This window comes from Artemia franciscana, chromosome 10 (genome assembly GCF_032884065.1).
Source record: "Artemia franciscana chromosome 10, ASM3288406v1, whole genome shotgun sequence".
NCBI lineage: Eukaryota > Metazoa > Arthropoda > Branchiopoda > Anostraca > Artemiidae > Artemia > Artemia franciscana.
In genome coordinates, this window is record NC_088872.1 from 2,781,258 (window position 1) to 2,794,917 (window position 13,660).

Sequence of the window (13,660 nt, forward strand, 5' to 3'; positions counted from 1 at the left end):
TACTCCACTTTGATTTTTTGTAGCGGGTCAAAAATAAATCGTTATTATTATTGAACATAAAGATGACAGATAATGATATAGATGAATAAAAAATACTAAAAGGAGTAAAAACTCAAATGAATAATCAAGCCAAACTCAAACCGGACAGACAATTACTACAAACAGGAGTATTGATCTCTCCTCTAAACCTTCTAAAGATTATTGCATCATTTGTGCTTTACTGGAAACCAAATATAAATTTAAAAACGAAATTCTGCTACAGCTGTAAAATAGAACAAATCTAAAAATGCCGTTAAATAAAGTTTCGAGCCTTGAACTGCTGATATTTCGAAAACATAACATCGTTGTGTATTAAACATTCAATTTACTTCTTTCAGTTCTTTCCAATCATATTGATTTTTATGGTGATTTTGTATTTTATTTTGCATCGATATTTTGACAGATTAAAAAATAAAGCTCAAAATTTAGGTAATTTTCAACAAAGCGCAGATGACACAACAGCCTTGAAAACGTTCAGAGGGGGAAGGGCGTTTTTCAAACACAAGCATTCCTATTCCTGTTAGGTCATCAATGCATTTAGTATAAATCACAATTTCTGAATTTCATGATTTTCTCAGAAAGCTATCGCTAATGAAATAAGTTATCATCCGTGGAAAATATAATATTGTTAAAATAGCAAAAATGCGGAAATCATGATATATAGGTAGAAAAGGACACTGCAAAAGTCAAGGTTATTCTCGCCTTAAAGCCTGAGAAACAGTAAAATAATTTCTTGATTTTAAAATAGACATTGCAAACTCCATTGATCTTTTGGAAATGGTCGAGGTATTAAATGGTAAATTAAGAGGATCTATAGTTCAGTTCAGTTCACTTTATTTATAAATCAAACACATTTAACTAATATACAAGTACCCACCCCAAGAAAGATACAAAAAAAAGCACTTGCGACTGGGCGGGTACATAAAACTCATTTTCTAACTAATAATTCACTACAAACGGAACATAAAAAGGAAAAAAAAACAACAGCCAATAACAAACAATCTCTCATCAACTCATCAATAATATTAGTATTTAAAATGAAAAAATATTCAATCCTTTTTTTTTTACCAAACCTTAGTGGATGACAAGATGTTTCAATTTGCCCGTAGATTATATAATTGATTTTAGGTTTGGCCTGAAATGGACTATAGATCCATGCACGAAAATTCTCTCAACTTATCTTAGCATTTTCCAAGCTTTTGTCATTCACTGGCTCTTGGTCGAAAATAAAGTTATTCGATCATATGACGTTAAAATTACTTCACTTTGAAAACTTTACCATCAAGGACATATTATTTAATATAGCCTATCACTGTAGAATTTAAATAGCAATAGTGAACGCAGACGAGACTGATACAAATCAAAATGCGGTTTATCTATCCCCTCCCAACTTCTTTTATTTGAACTATGCTTACGCTTCGAAGATTATGCCTAAGTATTTTTTTTTTACAGCGTAAATATTTTTTCACAATATAACCACAAACGTGGCCGGAGCCAGAGATACAGGTTATTATTCATCCACTGAAAAGCCATAAACCCTATAAGCCCATAGACCCTATACTAATGACCACAAGTTTCCATTTTTCAGAAGGAGCTGGAATCCATCATTTATAGTTTAACCTGATCAAACAGTCCGTGGTAACGAACTGTAGTAAGGAGCGACCCGGCTCAATGGTAACCAGAATTCTAAAAACTGGAATTTGGTATCAATAGCTACATCAAAAGAATCGCATTTTAATGCTGATTTTAATTATAGAAGTTTCATCAAGTTTAATCTTGCCCATCAAAAGTTACGAGCCTGAGACAATTTGCCTCATTTTAGAAAATAGGGGGAAACAACCCCTGAAAATCACACCATCAGATTCAGCATATCAGAGAACCTTCTTGTAGAAGTTTCAAGCTCCTATCTACGAAAATGTGGAATTCTGTATTTTTTGCCAGAAGGCAGATCACGGATGCGTATTTATTTTTATTTTTTTAGTTTTTTTTTGCCCAGGGGTGATCGTATCGACCCAGTGGTCCTAGAATCTTGCGAGAGGGCTCATTCTAACAGAAATAAAAAGTTCTAGTGTCCTCTTTATGTGACCAAAAAATTGGAGAGCACCTAGACCCCCTCCCACGCTAATTATTTTCCCAAAGTCACCGGATCAAAATTCTGAGACAGCCATTTTATTCATCGTAGTCAAAAAGCTTTACAACTATGTCTTTGGGGACGACTTACTACTCCACAGTCCCCATGGGAGGGGCAAAAGTTACAAACTTTGACCAGTGCTTACATATAGTAATGGTTATTTGGAAGTGTACAGACATTTTCTGGGGGATTTTTAGGTTGGGAGGTGGAGGGGGGGTTAAGAAAATGGGGATACGTTGGGAGAACTTTCCTAGGAGGAATTTGTCAGGGGGGAAGAAAAGTTTCATGAAGGGAGTGCAGGGTTTTCTAGTATTATTTAAAAAAACAAAAAAAATAAATATAAAAAAAAATTTCAACTGAAAGTTAGGAGAAGCATGAAAACTTAAAACGAACAGAAATTATTACGCATATGATGGGCTCACCTCCTCTTAATATCTCGTTCTTCGACGCTAAAGCATTTTAAGTAATTTCAACTATTTATTCTATGGCTTTTACGATTCAGGGGTCATTCTTAAGAAATTGGGACAAAATTTAAGCTTTAGTGAAAGGGCAAGGTTCTGAGGAGGGGTGAACCCCTTCATATAAGTAATAAAAACAAGAGAATACAGAAGTTCGTTACGTAAGCTAATTTGTAAGTTACGTATATCTTTTACTAATAAAAACATTCGTAAAAAATTAAAAGTTCTAGTATGCCTCCTCCCCCACTCCTTTTTTTTCTCAAAATCCTTCGATCAAAACCATGAGAAAGTCAATTGGCCAAAAAAAATAAATATGCAAATTTCGTTTTAATTATTCATCTCCGGAGAGCCAAGATCAAAACATGCATTGATTCAAAAACGTTCAGAAATTGAATAAAAAATTGAATAAAAAAAAATTGAATAAGAAATTGGGCGCTGACGAGCCTGCTGGCTCGTCAGCGCCCCGCTCTTTACGCTAAAGTTTTTTATTGTTTTAAAAAGTAGAGTTAAGAGAAAGAGTCAAACTTTAGCATAAAGAGCGGGGCGTTGATGAGGAAGCAGCCCCTTTCACATACGAAGTAATTTCTGTTCGTTTTATGTTTTAATGTCGCTCCTTGCATTCCGTTAAAAAAAAACTTGTTTTTTTTTATTATTTAATTATATGGACAGATTGAAGAATCATAGGCAGGATTAGCCTTATATACGCTTTTAGTAGATGCACAAGAAATGAATACGCACGTATCGCACAGAGCTTTATTTACGTTTAACTTGGAAGTCCCTCAAAGGGACTTTTTCCTTGTAGCCCTGGATCCAAGCCCCTTAAAAGTTAGGACAATATGAAAAGCTTAACCTTCAAATTTTAACAAAAAAAGCACATATTGCCGTTATTAACTTGAACAGAATTTCACTAAAAACTCACTAAGAAGCCACTAAAAACACTGGTCGGAAAACTTTCTTTGTTATGTGTAATTTTAACTGACCGCTGAAAATAAAAACGAATAATAAGTTTCTGGCTTCTTCTAGTTGAACATAATCTAGTGTCTAATAAACAATTCACCATTTTCTGAGCTTAAATGACTTTGAAATCGAATACATGTGGATATTATACATACGTATGCAATGTGTCAAGACATAATTTACCATAAAAAATGAGAAAATATATATTAAAGATCGGAATAAGAATTAAGAACAAAAATTGATGCAGATTTTAATATTCATCACTGTATGGTTTTACATCAATTATCAAGTCACGTATCCATTTCAATGACAGTCTTTTTGAATCAGAAACTACGTGCAACCATTTATTTATTTATTTTAAAAGGAAATAAAAAATTAAAACATGACAACATATCAATCTAGTATTGCTTCTGAAAGTAACAGTTTGAAGGCCGAAACTACACAAAAACCGTTATTTTACACCTAAAAAATGTATTTAATTCAACCATGGACTGGGACATAGTTTCAACGGGGTTTTACAAACCCTCATTTGAAAGATTTTCTCAAGCACACTGAACACATTTAATTGCCAACTAACGCCAAAAAAAACAGAGAATACTGGAAAAATTTTTTCATCGCTATGGACACATTATATTATCAAAATTAAATTCAAGTCAATATACTACTACATCTACTACTAACAGCTCACCGCAACACCAAACCGCCTGAGGACAACACAGTTACGCACGCTCCTTTTCCATCAAAATCTGTTTAAAACTTCAATATTTACACCTTCCTAGGAAGTTCCTAGTTATTTTGAATTTTTCTTTATGGTATCCTACCACCCCAACCGCGGACAACCTGCTTTCCGTTTAGCCCTTGACGGTTGGCCGAAAAGGACAATCTTGGGCAATCTGTCATCCTTCATCTGCAAAACGTACCCTAGCCATTTCAACCTTTCTTTCATTATAACCCTAGAAAGCGGGATTGAACCGCATTTTTTGTAGGACCTACTGCTTAAAATACGGTCAGTCAGCCGGTAACCCAGAACAATCCATAGATAATTTATCTGAAAAACACCTAGTAAATCTTAATCCGCTTTTCGGAGCGCTCATGCTCATTATAGCCTTAATAGGAATATGAAACGCTTCTTCTGCTCAAAAAACGGAGCAGATTTTTATAAACTTTAATTAAAATATCAGAAACAAATCCTTATGTAAACTTATAAAACTCAAAAAGCTTTCCACGCACTTATTACACTCTTGGTCGGTAATTGGATTTTCGGAGTGTTTCACAAGCGTTCCTTCAAGTAGCGATTTTTTTTTTAATTTGACCTTCACTTAAAAAATTTAATGGCCAGAAAATGACAGAAAAAAGAAAACGCTTGAATATTTTCCTTTGTATATATATTACCACTTCTGAGACGCAGGAATATCAAATGAATTCAAAATTAAATAAGACTTAATGGGATATTACAAAGGTTCTTTTGCTCACTCTCAACTCTATTTTTTAAAACAGTAAAAAACTTTAGCGTAAAGAGCGGGGCGTTGAGGAGGGAACAGTCCCTTTCATATACGGAGTAATTTCTGTTCGTTTTAAGTTTTAATATCGCTCTTTACTTTCAGTTAAAAAAAAAAACTTGTTTTTATTATTTAATTTCTGAACATTTTTAAATTATTGCATGTGTTGATTTTGGCTCTCCGCACATGAATAATTAAAAGGGAATTTGTATATCAATTTATTTTTTGGCTAAATGGCTTTCTCATAGTTTTGATAGGGCGATTTTGAGAAAAAAGGAATGGAGGAGGCCTAGTTACCCTCAAATTTTTTGGTTACATAAAAAGGTAACAAGAACTTTTAATTTTTTACGAATGTTTTTATTAGTAAAAATATACGTAACTGACGAATCAACTTGCGTAACAAACTTCTATATTCGTATGTTTTTACTACGTGTATGAGGGAGTTCACCCCTTCGTCAATACCTCGCTCTTTACAGTAAAGCTTAAATTTTATCCCAATTTCTTAAGAATAACCACTGAATCACAAAGGCAGTAGAATAAATAAACGAAATTACTAAAAATACTTTAGCGTACAGAGTGAGGTATTACGAGGAGGTGAGCCCCTCATATGCGTAACAATTTTTGTTCGTTTTAAGTTTTAATGCTGCTCCTTGCTTTCAGTTGAAAAAAAAAACTTTTTAATATTTATTTTTTCATTTTTTTTAAATGCTAGTAAACCCTGCGCCCCCTTCATGGAAATCCTCTCCCCCCATGACAAATTCCTCCATGGAGAGTTCCCCCACATAGCTCCCTCCCCTCAAAACGTCTCCCAACCAACAAATCCCCCTGAACAAGCCTGTACACTTCCCAATAACCATTACTATATGTAAACACTAGTCAAAGTATGTAACTTGCAGCCCTCCAAGGGGACTTTGGGGGAGAATAAGTCGTCCCCAAAGACATAGTTATTAGAATTTTCGACTATGCTTAATAAAATGGTTATCTCAGAATTTTGATCAGGTGACTTTGGTAAAATGAGCGTGGGAGGGGGCCTAGGTGCCCTCCAATTTTTTGGTCACTTAAAAGGACACTAGAACTTTTAATTTCCATCAAAATGAGCCCTCTCGCGTTATTCTAGGACCACTGGGTCGATACGATAACCCCTGGGGAAAAAAAAAACAAACAAATAAACACGCATCCGTTATCTGTCTTCTGGCAAAAATTGCAAAATGACATTACTATATGTAAACATTAGGCGAAGTTCATAACTTGCGACCCTTCCCCCGGGGACTGTGGGGGATTAAATCGTCCTCTAAGACATAGTTATTAGATTTTCCAACTATTCTGAAAAAAACTGACCATCTCAAAATTATGATCCGGCGACTTTGGGAAAATAATGAGCGCGGGAAGCGGCCTAGTTGCCCTCCAATTTTTCGGTCACTTAAAGATGACACTAAAACTCTTAATTTCTGTTCGAATGAGCTCTCTCGCGACATTTTAGGACTACTGGGTGGATATGATCACCCATGGGAAACAAAAAAGAAAAAAGAAGAAGAAAAAATAGACACGCATCTGTGACATTTCTTCTGGCAAAGAAGATACAAAACTCTACATTTTTAAAGATAGGAGCTTGAAACCTCTACAGTTGGATCCTCTGGTACGCTTAATCTGATGTTGTGATTTTCATTAAGATTCTATGACTATTAGGGGGTGTTTTCCCCTTTTTCAAAAATAAGGCAAATATTCTTAGGCTCGTAACTTTTGATGGGTAAAACTAAACTTGATGAAACTTATATATTTATAATCAGTATTAAAATATGATTCTTTTGATTTAACTATTTGTATCAAAATTCCATTTTTTAGAGTTTCGGTTACTATTGAGCCAGGTCGCTCCTTACTACAGTTCGTTACCACAAACTGTTTGATATAATCACACTCAGATAAAATTAAATTGAAACAAAAAACACGTTTTTTCAACTAAGATTAAGGAGCAATATGAAGACTTAAACGAACAGAAATTGTTACGTAAATGAGGAGGTCGCCTCCTCGTCAATACCTCGCTCTTTACGCTAAAGTTCGTATTTTATCTCAATTTTTTATGAATGACTCCTGAATCACAAAAGCCGTTTAATTAGAATAAATAGCTCTTTTAAAAGTACTAAGAAAACTTCAGCGTAAATAGCGGGGGAATTGACGAGACGACGACCCCGCTTACATACGTAACCATTTTTGTTCATTTTAAGTTTTAAAGTTGCTCCTTACTTTCGGTTGAGGAAACTAGTTTTTTTTATTTAACTTTTGATCCTTTTTTTTTAATAATCCTGTGAAATCAGGCTCTCCCTGCATGGAAAATTTTCTTCCTCCATGGAAAGATCCTCCCACGTAACCCCCCCCCCCCGACCCCATCACCAGAAAAATCTCCTCTGAAAACGTGAATATAAGTCTGAATAACCAATACTATAGGAAAATAACTGGTAAAGTTCATAACTTGCGGCCCTTATCCTGGGGACTGTGGGGGGTTAGGTCATCCTCAAAGGCATAGTTACTAGACTTTTTCAAACAGCTATCTCACTTTTGGGGGAAATGAGCGTGAAAAGGAGGCTAGTTGTCCTCCAATATTTCTCGTCGCTTTAAAGGGCCACTAGAACTTTTGATTTCCAGCCAAATGAGCCCTCTCCTGATCTTCTACATCACTGGTTCGATATGATCACCCCAGGAAAAAAATAAATTAAAAAATAAATAAACACGCAGTCACAAAATTCCACATTTTTGTACATAGGAGCTTGAAACCTATACATTATGGTTCTCTAGTTTGATGAATTTGATGGAGTGACTTTCATTAACATCACTTGACGTTTTGGGGGGTTTTCCCCCCTTTTTCAAATACTGGGCAAATTTTCTCATGCTCGTAACTTTTGATGGGTACCATTAAATTTGACGAATTTCGCATATTTGGAATAAGCATCAATATTCGATTCTTTTGAAGTATTTGTTGCTATCAACACTTTATTTCTTAGACTTTCGGTTACTATTGAGCCTCAACGCTCCTTGCTTACAGCTCGTTAACACGAACTGTTTGAATTTTTTTTAAGCACGATATGATCAAAGTCAACGAAGAAAACCGAGTGAATCAACTAGATGAACACCAAATAAAAGAAATAAAAATATAAGAATACATAGTATAAGATATTCAGCACCATTTTTTCTACCTATATATTGGAATGTAGGTGTAATATTCCCAAATCCCTTCTTGTCTTCTTTACCTTACTTTTCTGTTTGCTCAATTTTACAAGTGGTGGAATTTTACTGGGGGTAATTTTCTGTGGGAAATTTTCTAGAGGGATTTTTTTCGGGAGAACTGTCCGCGAGGGAATTTACCAGGGGCAATTATCCGCTCGAGGAAAAATGTTTTCTAGGGGAGAATAGTATGTGGGAGGAAGAATTTTCCGGGGGAAATCACCCTATAACCATGAATTATGCTCTAAAAACATTTAGCAACCTTTTTTCTAATGTACGCCCTTTGTGATTTTATCCGGTTATAATCAAGCTAAATCAGGCATGAATTATGTTCGATTTCAATTCGTATGTTTGTGCTACTTTTCAATTTTTCCTTATTCGACCCGTCGCATCCCTCAGAGTTCGCTTTTTTGGAAACCAGATGTCATCTTTAGGTTCAGAGACTTATCCTTTCGTGTGATAGCCAAGCGTGCAATATTCAGTGCTATAGAATTATTTCCTTAGTTTCGCAACACCCCTCCAATGGAAACCCAAGGAAACAAATCTTTCTCCAGTCGGACAAAAGTGACGGGACCCGAATCCAAGACCACATTTTTAGGTCAACTTTGATTGATGTCGGTAATTATGCCCTACCCGCTAACTTCCCTAACGTACTAACTCAACCAATATAAATATATATATATATATATACTAGCTGTTGGGGTGGCGCTTCGCGCCACCCCAACACCTAGTTGGTGGGGGCGCCCCCCCCAAGCCCCCCCGCGCGCGTAAGTCGTTACGCGCCATATTAGTTACGCGCCATTGTAGTTGTGTCCCTATGTCCCACCTGTGAATATAGATAGATATATTATATATATGTTTTTAACTACGTAAAACTTGCGAATATACAACATTCTTTGCTGTCCCATTGTCTGTGCATATAAATAGATTGTCAGGTTTACCGACTCTTGAACATGCAACATATAATGGTCCATGGGAAAACAATCCGTATTCAGATCTATACCTCATGATTCTAATGATTGCCCTTGAGCTTTGTTGATGGTGATTGCTAATCGACCATTCCCTGTCCCGGTGTCCTGATCGTCATTTATATCCCCCTGTGCCCCCCGGCGTCCCCGTTGTAGTTGTGTCCCTGTGTCCCGGTCGTCATTTATATTTTTTACTTATGTCCTGGTCATTATGGCTTATGTATGGTCATTTATATTCCCTGTGTCCCGGTCGTCATTTGTATCCCGGTGTCCCGGTCTGTATATACATTCGTTTTTTAGTTTTTTTCTCCTTTATTTTTTTCCTTTTTTATTTTTTTTCTTTTTTAGTTTATTTAGATTTTTAGATTTTTAGTTTTTTTTATTAGTTTTTGTTTTTTTTTTTCTTTTTAGTTTTTTCGTAGTTTTTACCTTCTTTTTAGTTTTTTTAGTTTTTTTTTTTACTTATGTCCTGGTCGTCATTTATACTCCCTGTGTCCCGGTGCTTTGTTGATTGCTAATCGAACATTCCTTTTGTCCCGGTCGCTTTCTCTTTGAGTGTCGTCATTTATTTTTTTCTTTTTTAGTTCTTACCTTTTTTTAGTTTTTTTTAGTTTTTTAGATGAAATTTTTTTTTAGTTTTTTTCCTTTTTTTCTTTTTAGTTTTTTATTGGTTTTTACCTTTTTTTTTAGCTTTTTTAGTTTTTTTTCGTTTTTTCTTTTTACTTTTTTTTAGTTTTTAGTTTTTATCTTTTTTATTTTTTTTTATTTTTATTCTTAATTTTATTAGTTTTCTTTTTCTCTTCTATTTTTCAGTTTTTTCCTTTTTTTAGTTTTTAGTTTTTTTATTTTTTTACCTTTTTTTAGTTTTTTTTAGTTTTTTAGCTTTTTTATTTTTTTTATTAGTTTTTAGTTTTTTTTGTAGTTTTTGCCTTTTTTTTAGTTTTTTCAGTTTTTTGTTTAGTTTTTAGTTTTTTACCTTTTTTAGCCTAACCAGGATTTGAACCTGGGACCTTCATTCTCCGTTCTGACACCCTCTCTCACCGAGTGACTACTCCAGCATGTTCATTTTGGTGTTTTAAATGGTATATTATTAACCAAATTAATGTGTTTTACAATATACTAAGCATCGTCATAACAAAAATGATGGCAACTAATTTCATGACGTCAGCCGAAACATGACGTCACCTGATCCACGATCCACAGATCCACAGACAACTTATTTTTATATATATAGATAATAATTTTAGTTCTTAGCCAAGTATCAAGTTTATCTAACTCAATAAAAACGTTTATTCTTTCTTGGCCTTGATAGGACTTTGTTAAGCGTTTAATACTTCATTAGCTCACTGTAAACAAAAAAAAAAAAAAAAAAAAAAAAAAAAAAAAAAAAAAAAAAAACAGAAGAAACACTTACATAAAAAGAGTTTTTATAGTTAAACTAATTGCTTAAATTTTTTGTTGATAAATAAATGAAATTCAACATATTATTAAATTCACGACATTTATGATAGGGAAAGTTACTATCATTTATGGTAAATTTACTCCTTATTTTAAAGCTCCTCTCAAAACTAGCTATCTCGTCACCGTGCGAATTGTCAACTATTTGTTAATCATCAGTTGAAGTTACCTTATAACTTAGAATAAAGTAAAACAAATAACAAAATTTACAAGTAAGAATTTGAAATCCAAATGAAATTTTCAAACAGTTCGTGGTAACGAACTGTAGTAAGGAGCGACCCGGCTCAATAGTAATCAAAACTCTAAAAAATGGAATTTTGATACCAATAGCTACATCAAAAGAATTGCATTTCAATGCTGATTTTAAATATATAAGTTTCATCAAGTTTAGTCTTGACCATCAAAAGTTACGAGCCTGAGAAAATTTGCGTTATTTTAGAAAATAGGGGGAAACAACCCCTAAAAGTCATAGAATCTTAACGAAAATCACACCATCAGATTCAGCGTATCAGAGAACCCTGTTGTACAAGTTCCAAGATCCTATCTACAAAAATGTGGAATTTTGTATTTTTTGCCAGAAGACAAATCACGGATGCGTGTTTTTTTAGGTTCCAAGATCCTATCTACAAAAATGTGGAATTTTGTATTTTTTGCCAGAAGGCAGATCACGGATGCGTGTTTATTTGTTGTTTTTTTTTTCTTTTTCCCAGGGGTGATCGTATCGACCCAGTTGTCCTAGAATGTTGCGAGAGGGCTCATTCTAACGGAAATGAAAAGTTCTAGTGCCCTTTTTAAGTGACCAAAAAATTGGAGGGCACCCAGGCCCCCTCTAACGCTAATTATTTCCACAAAGTCAGTGGATCAAAATTCTGATATAGCCATTTTATTCAGCGTAGTCGAAAAACCTTATAACTGTGTCTTTGGGGACGACTTACTCCCCCACAGTCCCCGTGGGAGGGGCTACAAGTTACAAACTTTGACCAGTGCTTACATATAGTAATGGTTATTGGGAAGTGTACAGGCGTTTTCAGTAGGATTTTTTGGTTGGGGGAGGGGTTGAGAATAGGGGGATAGGCTGGGGGAGCTTTCCATCGAGGAATTTGTCATGGTGGAAGAAAATTTCCATGAAGGGAGCGCAGGATTTACTAGCATTATTTAAAAAAAAAACAATGAAAAAAGAAATATGAAAAAGTTTTTTTTCAGCTGGAAGTAAAGAGCAGCATTAAAACTTAAAACGAACAGAAATTATTACCCATATGAGGGGCTCACCTCCTCCTAATACCCCGCTCTTTACGCTAAAGTGTTTTTAGTAATTTCAACTATTTATTTTACGGCTTTGGTGATTCAGGGGTCATTCTTAATGAATTGGGACAAAATTTAAGCTTTAGTGTAAAGAGCGAGGTACTGACGAGGGGGCGAACCCCCTCATATATGTAATAAAAACATGAGAATACAAAACTTCTTTACGTAAGCTTATTTATAAGTTACGTATATCTTTTACTAAAAAAAAAGATTCGTAAAAAATTAAAAGTTCTAGTTGCCTTTATCTTAATTAACCAAAAAATCAGAGGGCAACTAGGCTTCCTCCCCCGCTCTTTTTTCTCAAAATCATTCGATCAAAATTATGAGGAAGCCATTTAGCAAAAAAAAAAAAAAATAAATATGCAAATTTTGTTTTAATTATTCCTCTGCGGAGAGCCAAAATCAAAACATGCATTGATTGAAAAACGTTCAAAAATTAAAAAAAAAACAAGTTTTTTAAACTGAAAGTTAGGAGCAAAATTAAAACTTAAAACAAACAGAAATTACTTCGTATATGAAAGGGGCTGCTTCCTCACCAACGCCCCGCTCTTTACGCTAAAGTTTTTTACTGTTTTAAAAAGAAGAGTTTAGAGAAAGAGTCAAACTTTAGCGTCAAGAGCGTGATAATTCATTAATGAATTATCACCAACGCCCCGCTCTTTACGCTAAAGTTTTTTACTGTTTTAAAAAGAAGAGTTGAGAGAAAGTCAAACTTTAGCGTCAAACTTTAGTTTTTTATAAAAAAAAACTTGTTTTTTTTTATTTAATCACTAGTAGGGATCATCAGCATGTACTATGGTATAGCGAACTATGTACTGCATGAACGCCCATACGTGGACCGGAATTATTGGAGTGAATTACTGGGGTGCAAAAGCATAGTAAAATCTTAGAACAATGAATAAGTTCGTTTATTAGGTTTTAACCATTATATTTTATCGCTTGAAACTGTTCATAATTTGAAATCCTACAGATTATGTGACTTTAACATCATTATCACATTATACTGATAAATGTGGTTACTTTTAAAATAGTCGTACCCCATAAAGAGAAAATTTTCGCCAAAAAGTTTAATAGCTAATTATTCAAAATATCTAAATTATCTGAATGTGGTAAGACCCTAAATTCCTTCTGTGAGCAGTTAAAACAAAGCTATTTTCCCTAGCCATAAATTCACCTTAATGAATCAATTGTCTAATTAGAAATGTCTATATTCTCCCTAAGCCCGACCTAAAGTACAAAAAAAAATTAACCGTAAAAGTATGCAAAAATATAAATATGAGTCTTAAAAATGGATATTTTGGCAGGAAAAATGTCAATTTGGCAAACCTGTCCATAAATGTAATTATACCAGAAATTGTATCAAGGACAATGCAACTTAAGTCTTGATATGAATTTAGATCACGAAAGTATTTAAACTAGGACTAGTATCCATATCATATTGCACAGTAGGCGTAATGATTATAAATTTGTAGGATGTCGTGGGTTATTTTGACGGTTTGTCAGCCTTAAGCTAGACAAACTTCCGGAAATTTGGCGAGTTAAAACAGTTAGACTGACCGAACAGAAATTTTGCTAAAAGCGTTAGCAATATCTCAGCTCTTTGTGGTGACTGCACTTCCAGTTACAAAACCA

General features: G+C 34.3%; 1 protein-coding gene across 10 annotated transcripts in view; it reads right to left on the minus strand.

The window, feature by feature from the left end:
• LOC136031654 (centrosomal protein of 290 kDa-like) overlaps positions 1 to 13,660 on the minus strand; it is a 182,882-nt gene that overhangs the window by 102,755 nt on the left and 66,467 nt on the right. The gene's annotated exons all lie outside the window — the stretch shown is intronic.